General features: G+C 35.4%; 1 protein-coding gene across 1 annotated transcript in view; it reads left to right on the top strand.

The window, feature by feature from the left end:
* The window catches only part of LOC143296924 (uncharacterized), a 127421-nt gene that overhangs the window by 99095 nt on the left and 15353 nt on the right, over positions 1-12973 (top strand). The gene's annotated exons all lie outside the window — the stretch shown is intronic.

The raw sequence follows: 12973 nt of genomic DNA, 5'->3' as shown, positions 1-12973 counted from the left end.
TACCCCAGGTCTATATTCCGTTGAGTTCTCCAAGGTCTATAGTCCCTGGGGTTTATGTTCCCCCAGGTCAGCCATGGTGAGTGGTCAGTGGCAGTCAGCAGTGTTGGTCAGTGGTATCATTGGTCTTCAAACTGTAAAAAAAACCCAATATGCTGGACAATCTTGGTTATAGTGATATTTGGATAAATCGGCAGAACACCCAACTAACATGATTTCTTTTCAAAAAATAAATAAAACAAAGACTGTTGATCAGTATATCCAAAATTGGCATGCCAAACTTCATCAGAACCAACTGTACCTGAACTACAGAATGTTTAAAGAAAGATTTGAATTTGAAAAATACTTAAAATCCCCCCAGAACATTTATCTAAGTATAATATTAAGATATAGAACTCTGAACCATCGATTGCCAGTAGAGACAGAACGCATTCATGGTATTGAAAGAAATGAAAGACTGTGTACTAAATGTAATTTGAATGATTTATATATTTCGATGTTCTTTTTTCAGCCATCATAGAAAACATTTATTAAAGCCATATAAAACAGAAACTTGAACGCTTTGAAGTTCTCACAATTGTTTATGGCAAAAAAGAAATGATCTTTATTGAAACCGTCTAAATATATAAAAATTATCATGCAACATTTTTAAAATATTACCATTCCACTAAACACTCTGTGGTAGTTATTGTATGTGCAATTTGTGTTATGTGAAATCAGATGCTTTGTGTTCAGATAATACTTTTTCAGTCACTTAATTACATGTACGTCATGTTCTGTGTAACATTGCCATATACATTGTCGCCATGTATTGTTTGCTTTTTGACCATTTCGTTTATTCCACGTGCCCCCATGGGGATTTAAAAAAATATAAAAAATCTTGAATCTTTAAAAAAAAAAAAACAACCCAAAAACCACCCCCCTCTAATCAGCAGTGGTCATTGGTCAGCAGTGGTCAATGGCCATAATGTTCAGTGGTGACCAGTGGCCAGTAGTAGTCGCTGGTCAGTAGTAGTCATTCGTCAGTAGTGGCCAGTGGTTACTAGTAGTCAGCAGTGGTCAGTTGTCAGTAGTGGTTAGTGGTGGCCATTGGTGGTCAGCGGTAGTTAGTGGTGAGCATGCAATGGCCAGTGGTCAGCGGTGGTGAGTGGTCAGTAGTGGTTAAAGGTGGTTAGTAATGGAAAGTGGTCTGTAGTGATTTGTAGTGGTCAGTGGTCAGCTGTGGCCAGTAGCAGTCAGTGGTGACCAGCGGCCAGTAGTGGTCAACGGTGGTCAGTAGTGGTAAGTAGTCAGTAGTTGTCAGTGGTCAGTTGTGGTCAGTGGTTAGAAGTGGTCATTGATCAATAGTGGTCAGTTGTGGTCAGTGATAGTCAGTGGTCACTAGTGGTCAGCAGTCAGTATTGGCAAGCAGTGGTCAGTAGTGGTCAGCAATCAAGGGTGGTCAGTGGTTAGCAGTGGTCAATGCTCAGTAGTGGCCAGTATTGGTCAGTGGTCAGTATTGTTCAGTGGGGGGTCAGCAGTGACCAGTGCTCAGTAGTTGTCAGCAGTGGCCAGTAATGGTCATCAGTGACCAATGGTCAGTAGTGGTCAGCAGTCAGTAGTGGTCAGCGCTCAGTAATGGTCAGCAGTGGTTAGTGGTGGTCAGCAGTGGTCATTAGCGGTAGGCGGTCAGCGATGGTCAAATGTCAGTAATGGTCAAAGGTCACCAGTGGTCAGTGGCGGTCAGCAGTGACCAGTGGCCAGGAGTGGTCCTTGGTGGTCAGCTGTCTGTTGTGGTCAGTGGTCAGCGATGGTCAGTCAAGGTAGGTGTCCAGCAGTCAATAGCGATTAGTGATGGTCAGTAGTGGGAATATAGACCTGGGGGAACAAAGCCGGAAAACGTACATTGGAGGGGGTAACACAGATCTTTGGGAACACAGACATGGGGGAAGTGTGGTCATTCCCCTCTCAAGTTTTCTCTCAATTGCCAGAAATCGCGAGAAAGCGTGGAAGTCCCACTAATTTTTTTAATATTTTTCATCAAAAATATTTCCTTTTAACATTGGAGTTGTGTCTTGTCTTTTTTCAAATCTTAGAGAAATGTGAGAGAGAAGAAAAGAAAAGAAAGAAGAGGTGACGACAACGACGATGATGATAATGAAAGTGGCGTTAGTGAAGACATTGACAGTAATGACAGTGAAACACATCTATTTATTTTGATTCATATAATATAGATCAGTGCAATGCATCGACCTCAGCTCCAACATCGGAATCAATAGCAAACAACGAAATTAAGCGAATGTATTAATAAATCAAGCATAAATATGATATGATATGATATGATATGATATGATATGATATGATAAGACTTGAACTGAATCTTTCACGAGGGATGTTGGGAATAACATCAAAATGATTTAACTTTCTACATAAATGTGATAGAAAAACAAGAGAGGCAAGGCCTTCAAGACTCACTTGTGACACACTAAAAAAAAAGTTTAATCGTTAAAATGTGTTCTGAATTTGTTATTACAAGTACTTCTAAACGTCGTATGAAGTGAAAAGGACTTCATTTTGAGAAAAGTCAAGACTGGAAATTTTTACGTTTCATCAAGGGTAATAACTCTCATGGTTTATTATTTTTAACTGTGAATCCCGCCTGATTTTGTTGATATTTTTATGGCAGTTTGGGGCATAATCCAGTCAGTGATGAGGCGTTCACAAATCTTTCTCTGAATAAATATTGAACGGTCTCCTTCTCCAACTTTCCATCACATGTTATTGTGTATTGTTGATTGAATATAAGATTGAACGGGCAGGTCAACAACTTGAAATAAAATGGCGTCCTTCGCGTTCGTGTGGAATATGAGCACGCGCTTTGAATGTGTATAAATATGTGTACGGAATTGATTTTTGCCCATGACCATTTTTGCCAGTAGATCTATAAAGTCCACTCGTAGTATTGAATTTAGTATTTTCCGAAAAAGACCACTTGGGTGAATGAACATAGTGAAAGCACTGTGCACTGAGAGTAAAACATACGAGCTTTTTATGTATTGAGTATATTTTCAAAATGTAATGTTTAAGATGAGAAAGATCAGTTGAAAGCAAATTAACTCCCCTAGCATTAATTACAGATTAATTTCCCCTTTTTACTATCTGCAGCAAAGACATGCACCAGAAATATAACTTCCATGCTTAGCAAAAGAAGTTCCTGTTTGAACAAAAAATGATAAAAATGACTGCTCTTGTTGTGTCAGAAAATCATATCAAAGTGCCAAGTTTAGAGAATAAAAAATATAAATAAAACAGTATATTCAGTTTGCATATAATTTGGCTTCTTTTTTAATTTTTTTGTGCCCATCCCAGAGGTGCAATATTGTTTTAAACAAGATGGCTGGAAAAAACTGAATTTTTCTTATTTTTATGCCAAATTTGGTGTCAACTGACAAAGTATTTGCTGAGAAAATGGCAATGTTAAAGTTTACCACGGACACACACGCACACACACACACACAGACAACCGAACACCAGGTTAAAACATAGACTCACTTTGTTTACACAAGTGAGTCAAAAAGGTTTCACAATGCTTTCCCCTCACGCTGGGAGCGTGAAAACTGGACCAAATGTTTTTGACTCACTTGTGTAAACGAAGTGAATCTATGTTTTAACCCGGTGTTGGGTTGTCTGTGTGTGTGTGTCTGTGTGTCCGTGGTAAACTTTAACATTGCCATTTTCTCTGCAAATACTTTGTCAGCTGACACCAAATTTGGCATAAAAATAGGAACAAGAGAGGCAAGGCCTTCAAGACTCACTTGTGATACACTTTAAAAAAAAATTTAATCGTTAAAATGTGTTCTGTATTTGTTATCATAAAGCTTCGGGTTAAAAAAAAAAAGAAGAAAAAAGGAAAAAAAAGCCCTGATGGCAGATTTGAACCCCACATGTTCGGGTGAGAAGAAACTGTCTTACCCATACACTATCGTGGCTCCTTAACTGACGTTAAAAAATTTAACATTTAAACATGCTTTTTTAAAGGGCGATAAATCGATTGTGGCATTCGCAGTGAGACCCCTGTTTAAATCATATTATTCTGGTGTATCTTGGGCAGTCAAAAAATCTTTAAGGGCAATTAAAAATTCTTTTTAAGTCCGCGGTAAAGGAGACGTGGCCAATGTCGCAATCACACCACAACATTTAGCCGTTTTCTCTGGATCTAGATAAATGTACAAGTTTAGTTACACCCGCTGGGAATGTACGACACGGTCGGTTCAGTTTCTCTTTTATGTTCATTCTAGTTTTATAACTTAAAGCTGATATGAAAATTGAGTATTTTGTTAAACTAATAACATGTAGAGCCAAGGGCAAGTACTTCTAAACGTCGTGTGAAGTGAAGGTCATGGGCATATTTATACATATTCAAAACGCGTGCTCAGATTCCTTACGAACGGGAAGAACGCCATTTTGTTTCAAGTTGTTGACCTGCCCATTCAATCCTATATTCAATCGACAATACATGATAACATGTGATGGAAAGTTGGAGAAGGAGATCGTTCAATATTTATTCAGAGAAAGATTTATGAACGCCTCATCACTTACTGGATTATGCCCCAAAATGCCATAAAAATATCAACAAAATCAGTCAGGATTCACAGTTTAAAATAATAAACCATGAGAGTTAATACCCTTGATGAAACGTAAAAATTTCCAGTCTTGACTTTTCTCAAAATGAAGTCCTTTTCACTTCATACGACGTTTAGAAGTACTTGTACTTGGCTCTACATGTTATTTGTTTAACAAAATACTCAATTTTCATATCAACTTTAAAACTATAAAACTAGAATGAACATTAAAGTGAAATTGAATCGACCGCGTCGTACATTCTCAGCGGGTGTAACTAAATTTGTACATCTATCTAGATCCCGAGAAAACGGCTAAATGTTGTGGTGTGATTGCGGCAATGGCCACGTCTCCTTTACCGCGGACTTAAAAAGAATTTTTAATTGCCCTTAAAGATTTTTTGACTGCCTAAGATACACCAGAATAATATGACTTAAACATCGTTCTCCCTGCGAATACCGCAATCGATTTATCGCCCTTAAGAAAGCATGTTTACATGTTAAATTTTTGAACGTTAGTTACGGAGCAACGATAGTGTAATCGGTAAGACAGTTTCTTCTCACCCGAACACGGGGGGTTCGAATCTGCCGTTAGGACTTTTTTTTTCCTTTTTTCTTCTTTTTTTTTAACCCGAAGCTTTATGATAACAAATACAGAACACATTTTAACGATTAGATTTTTTTTTAAAAAGTGTATCACATATGAGTCTTGAAGGCCTTGCCTCTCTTGTTGATGTTTGTTGTGATGCAACCTCGTATTTAGAATGTTCTTCATTTCATGCTTGCTCACTTGTTCATTTGTTTGTATCAGCCTCCTTTCGCATGCATGACTGCACTGAAAAAAACATTGTCAGTTTCACAGAAGACACTCAGAACATGAAAATATCATTTTAAAAACTGAGCGAAAAAAGAACAAATCAGGCAGTTAAGTATACACACAACAAGAAACACACACACACACACACACACACACACTCACACTCTCACTCACTCACACATTTAAAACAAGAGAGGCAAGACCTTCAAGACTCACATGTGATACGCTTTAAAAAAAAATCTAATACTTTCTATCATTTTTCATTCTTTTTTCATCTTTCTTCCTTTCTTTCGTTAATGTGTTCATTTCTTCTTTCCCCTCATTTCCCTTTTTTTTTGTTTTTGTTTTTTGTAATCAACATTTTTTTTCTTTTACATGTAGACAAATATGCAACAACAAAACCAACAACAATTTCACACCATAATAATTGTAATAAATTAAAGACATTAATAATAATAAGTAAAATAGGATAAAGCAGATAGGGCATAAGTCAATGGATGAGTTTTGTTAGTCAGCAACGACAGTTTACCCCTGAATCAATCACATCAGTCATCAGATAATGATATTTATCAAACAAACAAACAAAAAACAACAAAACCCCCCAAAAATAACCCAACAACAATAACAACAACAACAAAAACACAGCAACAACATCCCCCCCCACCCCCCCCCCCCCCCCGCCCCCAGCCCCCCTCCCCCCCCAAAAAAAACCCCCAAAACAAAACAAAAACAAAACAACAAAACAACAACAACAACAACAAAAAACAAACACACACACACACACACACACACACACACACACACAATCATCACACCAAAGATCCCATGGGAAGAAGTGGTTATAAAGAGGACATTTGACAATAATACAAGTATTAACTACTGGGGAAAAGAAAACATTGGCTTATAAAAGTTCCTTTGCACATCAAATCTGGATACTTCATTTTTACATACGCATTATGCCGTTCCATTTTATACCTCGCATAAAGCTGTTTTAGAAAGGCATGCAGACCTGGGTTGCATTTTTCAATTTTGCATTTGTAAACATATAGTTTGGCAAACATTATAATGAAATCAAATATATTCTCTGCTTTTAAATGCTGTGCTACGCCGAACAGTACTAAACTGCAACAGATCTTAATGTTATAGGCATTTTTACATTTTTCATTAAACATTTTTTCTAAAGAGGCCCAAAAGGACTGTATATGTATACAATGCCACAATGTTCTATGGAGTCTCTTGCGTCATTACACAGCATGCAGTTATTTGTATCAGATACTCCCATAGCATTTAAGACAATATTAGTTGCAAGAATTCTATGAACGATTCTCATTTGCAGCCATTTTATTTTAACATCTTTAATTCTATGGATTATATATATATATGTATGATAGTCAGTCGTGTCCGGCTATGACCATCAGAACAGCAGAGGAGGCAACTGCTGTTCCGACCATTTGGGCTAGAATTTGATTATAGTGGAGAGTGTCTTGCCCAAGTTACATCCCCACTCTCTCGGCCAAGAGGGTTTTAGGACAGTCGGCGTTGGGATGATTCCCAAAGGCCAACTAGCCCACAGGGCTGCAGCACTAAGAGCCAGTGCAATTTTGCCTCCTAGTTTGAGAGTCATAGTCCTTCACAAAAGACTAAGCTGTAAATGATTTCCCATTGACTGGAGAAACCATTGATAATACAGCTCTCACTTTGCTGTTGGCCCGAATGTAAACTTATGAATATATATATATATATATATATATATATATATATATATATATATATATATATATATATAAACAGTTTTCAAGCGAACATCGATATTTAATTTATTCGCCCATTTTACGCAACGTTTTGGTGTATCATCATTTTTTGTTAGTACGTCATACAACAGTTTTGATCCCTTCTGTGCATTTGAATAAATGTAAGTGCATTTGGCATATCTGTAAGTTCATTATCATTATTGGTTAGTTTTATTCCTGTTTGTTTAATATATTCCTGTATTGTAGACATCAATCCATTAAAAGTGACAAAATTAGTCCGAAATGTCAGAAAAAAAATCATTGTATTTCATAAAATCTCCATTACTTTTAAGGAAGTGTTTAATGGTATATTTTCCTTCTAACATCAAGTTGTCATTCCTGATAATTTTATTACCAATTTTTGTTTTCATTGTAGAATACAGGTTGGGAAAGTATTTCTTTTGAGTTTCTAGGTTTCAAAGTATAAAAGAGTATTTTGTATGCTTGAAGTGCATGGGACCAGAATATATTTGTACTCCTATAACTATACTCATTTGCTGGTCCACAGTATGCTAAGTTTTCAAGATCTGGGCATACTTTTGCTGCAGTGTATTTCCATTTGTGGTGCGTGGCTTCAAATTTTCTTATCCATGATAGCTTTAGAGCATGAATATATTTTCTAATATCTGGTATACTTAAACCACCTTGTTTCTCGGTTTTAATTGAATTTTTCTGTTAATTCTATCCTGCTTCCCATTCCAGACAAACGAAAAACACATTTTCTGAATTTTTTTTTAAACAAAATCATCAGGTGGATTGGGTAGCAGAATCCAGAGATGTATAAGTTTAGATAGAACAAGTGATTTAAGTATAGCCACTCTACCAACTGGTGTAATGCTTCTTTGTGACCAAATCTTAAATAAAATTTTTACTTCTGAAAATTTGTCACTGTAATTGATTGCTTCACAATCTGCTAGATATTGAGTATGCCTAGTATTTTAACTCTGGGAGGATTCCAGATCATTTTCAGATTGGGACAATATCTTTTTTGCGACTTTTTCCCACTCCCTAACCAAACTACTTGTGTTTTACTACTGTTTATGTATAGACCTGATACTTTACTAAACCAGTTAATGATATGTATAGTTTGTTTAAAAGAGTTTCTGTCTCCAATATTGAATAATTGCGTGTCATCAACAAATTGAGAAAATTTGTGTTCAACATTATCAGTATAAATACCTTTTTATTGTTTCTTCCTCTTTAATCATTATTGCCAAAATCTCTACACAAAGTATGAATAGATATGGTGAGACTGGATCTCCCTGTCTACAACCCCTTTCTACTTGGAACCATGGAGTAATATTGCCATTTTACAATTACTGTTGATTTTATGTTTTTATAGAATGTGTGAATCCACCGACAAATACTATCTCCAAAACCATAAGCTCTTAGTACTTTAAACATAAATTTCCAACTTAGGGAATCAAATGCTTTCTCAAAATCAATACTCAACAGTAGGCCAGGAAGATTCCTGGTATTTAAGTAGTTAATCAGGTCATAAATTAGTCTAATATTGTCACCTATGTATCTATTAGTCATGAATCCAGTTTGATCTTCGCTTATGAGTGTTGGTAAAACTTTCTGAATTCTATTTGAAATGCATGATGACCCAATTTTATATACTACATTTAGAAGGGATATGGGGCGCCAATTTATTTTTTATATACGCTTTTGGTTTATCACCTTTTGGAATACATGTAATGAGGCCTTCTCTTTGTGTGATAGACAATTCATCATCTCTGTACGCTTCATTTAACGATTGCACAACAAAGGGTCCAATCTGTTTCCAAAAGAATTTGAAGAAGTCTGAAGTGAAATCGTCTGTCCCTGGACATTTCCCGTTTTTCATGTTTTTCAAAGCTAGCTTGCTTCATCTGATGTAACTTCTCCTTCTAATAAATTTTGTTCTTCTGACGATAATTTAGGGATATGTTTAATAAGCTTCTCAATTCCACATTCTTCCGTGTTTCTCTCTTTGTACAAGTTTTCATAAAAAACCTTTCACTTCTTCAATTATCTCTTTCTGGTCTTCAACAATATTACCATTTTTTTGTTTCGAGTTTTATCATTTTCTTACTGACATAATTCCGTTTTTCTAGATTGCAAAAGCATTTTGTAATTTTTTCTGCTATCCATCTTGCTTTGGATCTTGAGTACTCCTTCCATTCTCTTATCTCGTATTGTTTCCAATTCTAGATTTAGTTCTTTAAGCTTTCTCACTTCATTTTCACTTTTGGTCTCCATGTTCTCCAAAGTTTCTATATTTTGTATCAATTCATTTTCTCGCTCTCTTCTTGTCTTTTTCTTTATTGTAGCAAAGGAGATAGTTTTTGCTCTTACTTTCATAAGCATGAAGTCCAAAAAGATTTGTCTTAAATTTTTAGTGCTATCTCTGATCTCGATATTTCTTCAATTGTTGCTCTATCATAACAGTCTGCAGCATATTCAGCAATGACATTTGAAATTTCTTCATTTATTTCTTCTGCATATTGTTTGTCCTGAAGTAATGAACAATTAAATTTCCAAAAAATTTAAACTTTTTTGTCTTCTCCAAATTTTAGAGTCAATGTGACCAATGAATACGATATCCTGGAAGGATGTCTGTATTTTCAAAATACCAGAAGAGATAGTCTGACAACAGGAAGTAGTCGAGTCTACTTTGTTTTAAGGGTGTAGCTTTTCTCCATGTGTGACGTCTACGCTCTGGATTATTTTCTCTCCAAACATCACTTAAGTTCTATGCTCATTTTCTCATTTTTTTCTCTGGCTTTTGGATTGTTAACATGTAAGTAGTTATCACAGTCAACGTTTGGATCCATGGCAACATTCCAGTCACCTACTGCAATAATGTTGTGATTCTTATAGTTCTTAATTGTATCACTCAAAGTTCGATAAAACATTGGGTCACCTCTATTGGGACCGTAAACATTGACCAGAAGAAATTCCTTTTCAATCGAATAAAAGGTTATAATAAGAAAGTTACCATTCTTATCTCTATTTATGTTTTTAATTTTGAATTAAAAATTTGCTAGAGAACAAAACTGCAACTCCTCTAGAGTTTGATTGGTATGATGCAAAGAAGCATTTTAATCCCCATTCAGATGTTACATACTTTTCTAGTTTACTGTTAAAGTGTGTATCCTGTAGGCAATAAATTGAGTATTTCTTCTGTTTAAGATAGTGAAAAAATCTAATTGTTTCCTCATGTCTCCAAGCCCTTGACAATTTAAAGAAGCGATTGTAATGCTATCCATCATTAGGTATTTCCATAACAATCGAATGTATAATGCAGCACAACAAACATGAATCTATGTAATGATAAAATAGAATACAAATTCAAAAATCTGAAATGGTGTAGTACAAGCATGTCTATACACAATTCTATACACCAGTGTTTTTTTAAGTGTGTGTTCCTCAAGGAAGAAAGAAAAAGGATGACAAAAGAAACGTTGGGTGATGAAACCAAACCTTTATTCTTCACTGAACTTTTTATAATAACAACATTGTAACTAAAAACATATACCACATATCTTCCCACAGAGACATAATAATCAATAGCACTCAAAATATCTAAACACATAGACAAAAACAGTACAATTCTTAACAGCTATGATATGTACAAACAAACAAAAAATAGAAAAAAACAGGTAAACAGTAAATACTTACAAGGGTTATGGGATCAGGAAGTTAACTAGTGAGTCAAGCTCGTTTAGGTGAGACAGTGTAAAAAAAAAAAAGTCTAGTAGATGAGCTGTTTGTTATTCCAGTAGTGAATAAATATTTCAAGGTTCACATATGTGTATAAGTCAGTGCATGACTCTCCACTGGAACAAAAGTGAAAAGCCACATGCCAGGTTGGAAGTTGGGAGATTACACTTGAATAAGAGTGACATATGGTATGTTATAATCTAATATTTCATGTATACAATACTCAAATTGGGACAGGGAGAACTTTTTCCTTTTAAAATTCTATCATTTTAATAAAGGTTGATTAAAATATATTATCAATACCATAAGGTGGAGATCACAAATATTGTTCTACAAGTCTGTGTGTCTATTTTTCATCATATGTTATTCATTTTGTGTATACATTCATGGTGGAGAAAAAAAAGACAATAATAAATCAACATTGCAGAAAACTGTGCTTCTTTGTTATTACAGATTATTTGCAGCCTGTTTTCCAGATATTAAAAGGCAGCGCCATTGATGTTGCATTTGCACATACACATTCGAACACATATATACTTACAGCCACTCACACACACACAAACATGTATACACAGGTACATAAAACACTTTCATTTCAATAATCATAACTTCATTACCATCATCACCATATTGTTTTAGCTCATTTCTGTGGGAAAAAAGGAAAAAAAAGGTTGTGTTGCTGACAAGTGAGGAAAGAGACTTCGTATGTACTGCTGGTAAAAAGAACACATCCTGAAACACTAATTTTTCTCTTATAAATTGATACAAAAGTCCCATCCGGACATGTTTTACATCCACATATTACCACTGATTTAAAACCATTGGGAAAAAAAAGGAGAACAAAAACAAAAAAAAAACCAAAAAAAACAAACAAACCAAAAAACAAACAAAAACAAAACCCCTAACTCATGCAGTTATGACATATAACCAAAAGCCTTAAAGCACCACAAGTGCTGCATTAATGTTACCTTTACAACATAAATACTAATATTACAAAAATATTTATTATCATTGATTAATATTGTTGTTACCTATTTTCACCATACTAGAACGTGATGTACATACCCACGCACACACATCCACCCAAATGCGCACATTCACACACGCATGTGCACAGGTATGCACAACACATCCACCCCAATAACCATGTCAGTAATAAACCTTGTATTTCAATAGTTTCATCATCATCATCGCCATTATTTTAAAGTGTGAAGGGAGGTTGTCAATTGTAGAAAAAGATAGTCCACATATAATGTTAGTAAAAGAGACACCTTTGGGAAAGTAAATTCTTCTCCTTTACACTGATACAAGGATCCAACTCTGATACTAAAGTCCAACACTGATACAAAAGTTGAACCATAAAAATAGTATAATCTCTTTGCGCAGTTATATTGTGAACAAATGTATTAAGTACGGGTACTGGAGGGTGATGAACACAGATACCCACAACGCACACACACACACGCGCGCGCACACACACGTACACACAATACTTTCACTTCAGTATTCATATATCACTAGTAAACCATAACCTTTAGTGTTTTCATCATCATAGTTGTCTTGGTTCATTTCTGGGTGAAGGAGTGAGGCGAAGGGGGGTGTCAAGTTCGGGAAAAAAAATCACATGTAATGTTGCTGAAAACACACACACACACACACACACACACACATACACACACACACACACACACACACACACACACACACACACACATTTGAAAAGCAAATTCTTCTATACACTGCAATGTAGGGCATCAAGTTTAAAACTTTGTAGGAATTCTTCTACTTAGTTATGACATTATGAACAAAAGTATTGTAGCACCCCAAGTGCTGTATTATTGCTACTGGACAAGGATACCACAATACCAATATTGTTCTTGACAAAAAAAACAAAAAACAAACAAACGAAAAAAAACACAACAAAACAAAGAAAGAAAGAAACAAACAAAAAAAACCCCACCACAACTTTTATCATTATTATATGACATTATACAGTGATGAACATGCATATGCACGTGTACCCGTACACACACACACACACACAAACACATATATGCATAAAC

The sequence above is a fragment of the Babylonia areolata genome, chromosome 22 (genome assembly GCF_041734735.1).
Source record: "Babylonia areolata isolate BAREFJ2019XMU chromosome 22, ASM4173473v1, whole genome shotgun sequence".
In the NCBI taxonomy this organism is placed as follows: domain Eukaryota; kingdom Metazoa; phylum Mollusca; class Gastropoda; order Neogastropoda; family Buccinidae; genus Babylonia; species Babylonia areolata.
The sequence above is the reverse complement of the archived record's forward strand: the minus strand, read 5'-3'. Positions and strand labels throughout refer to the sequence as shown.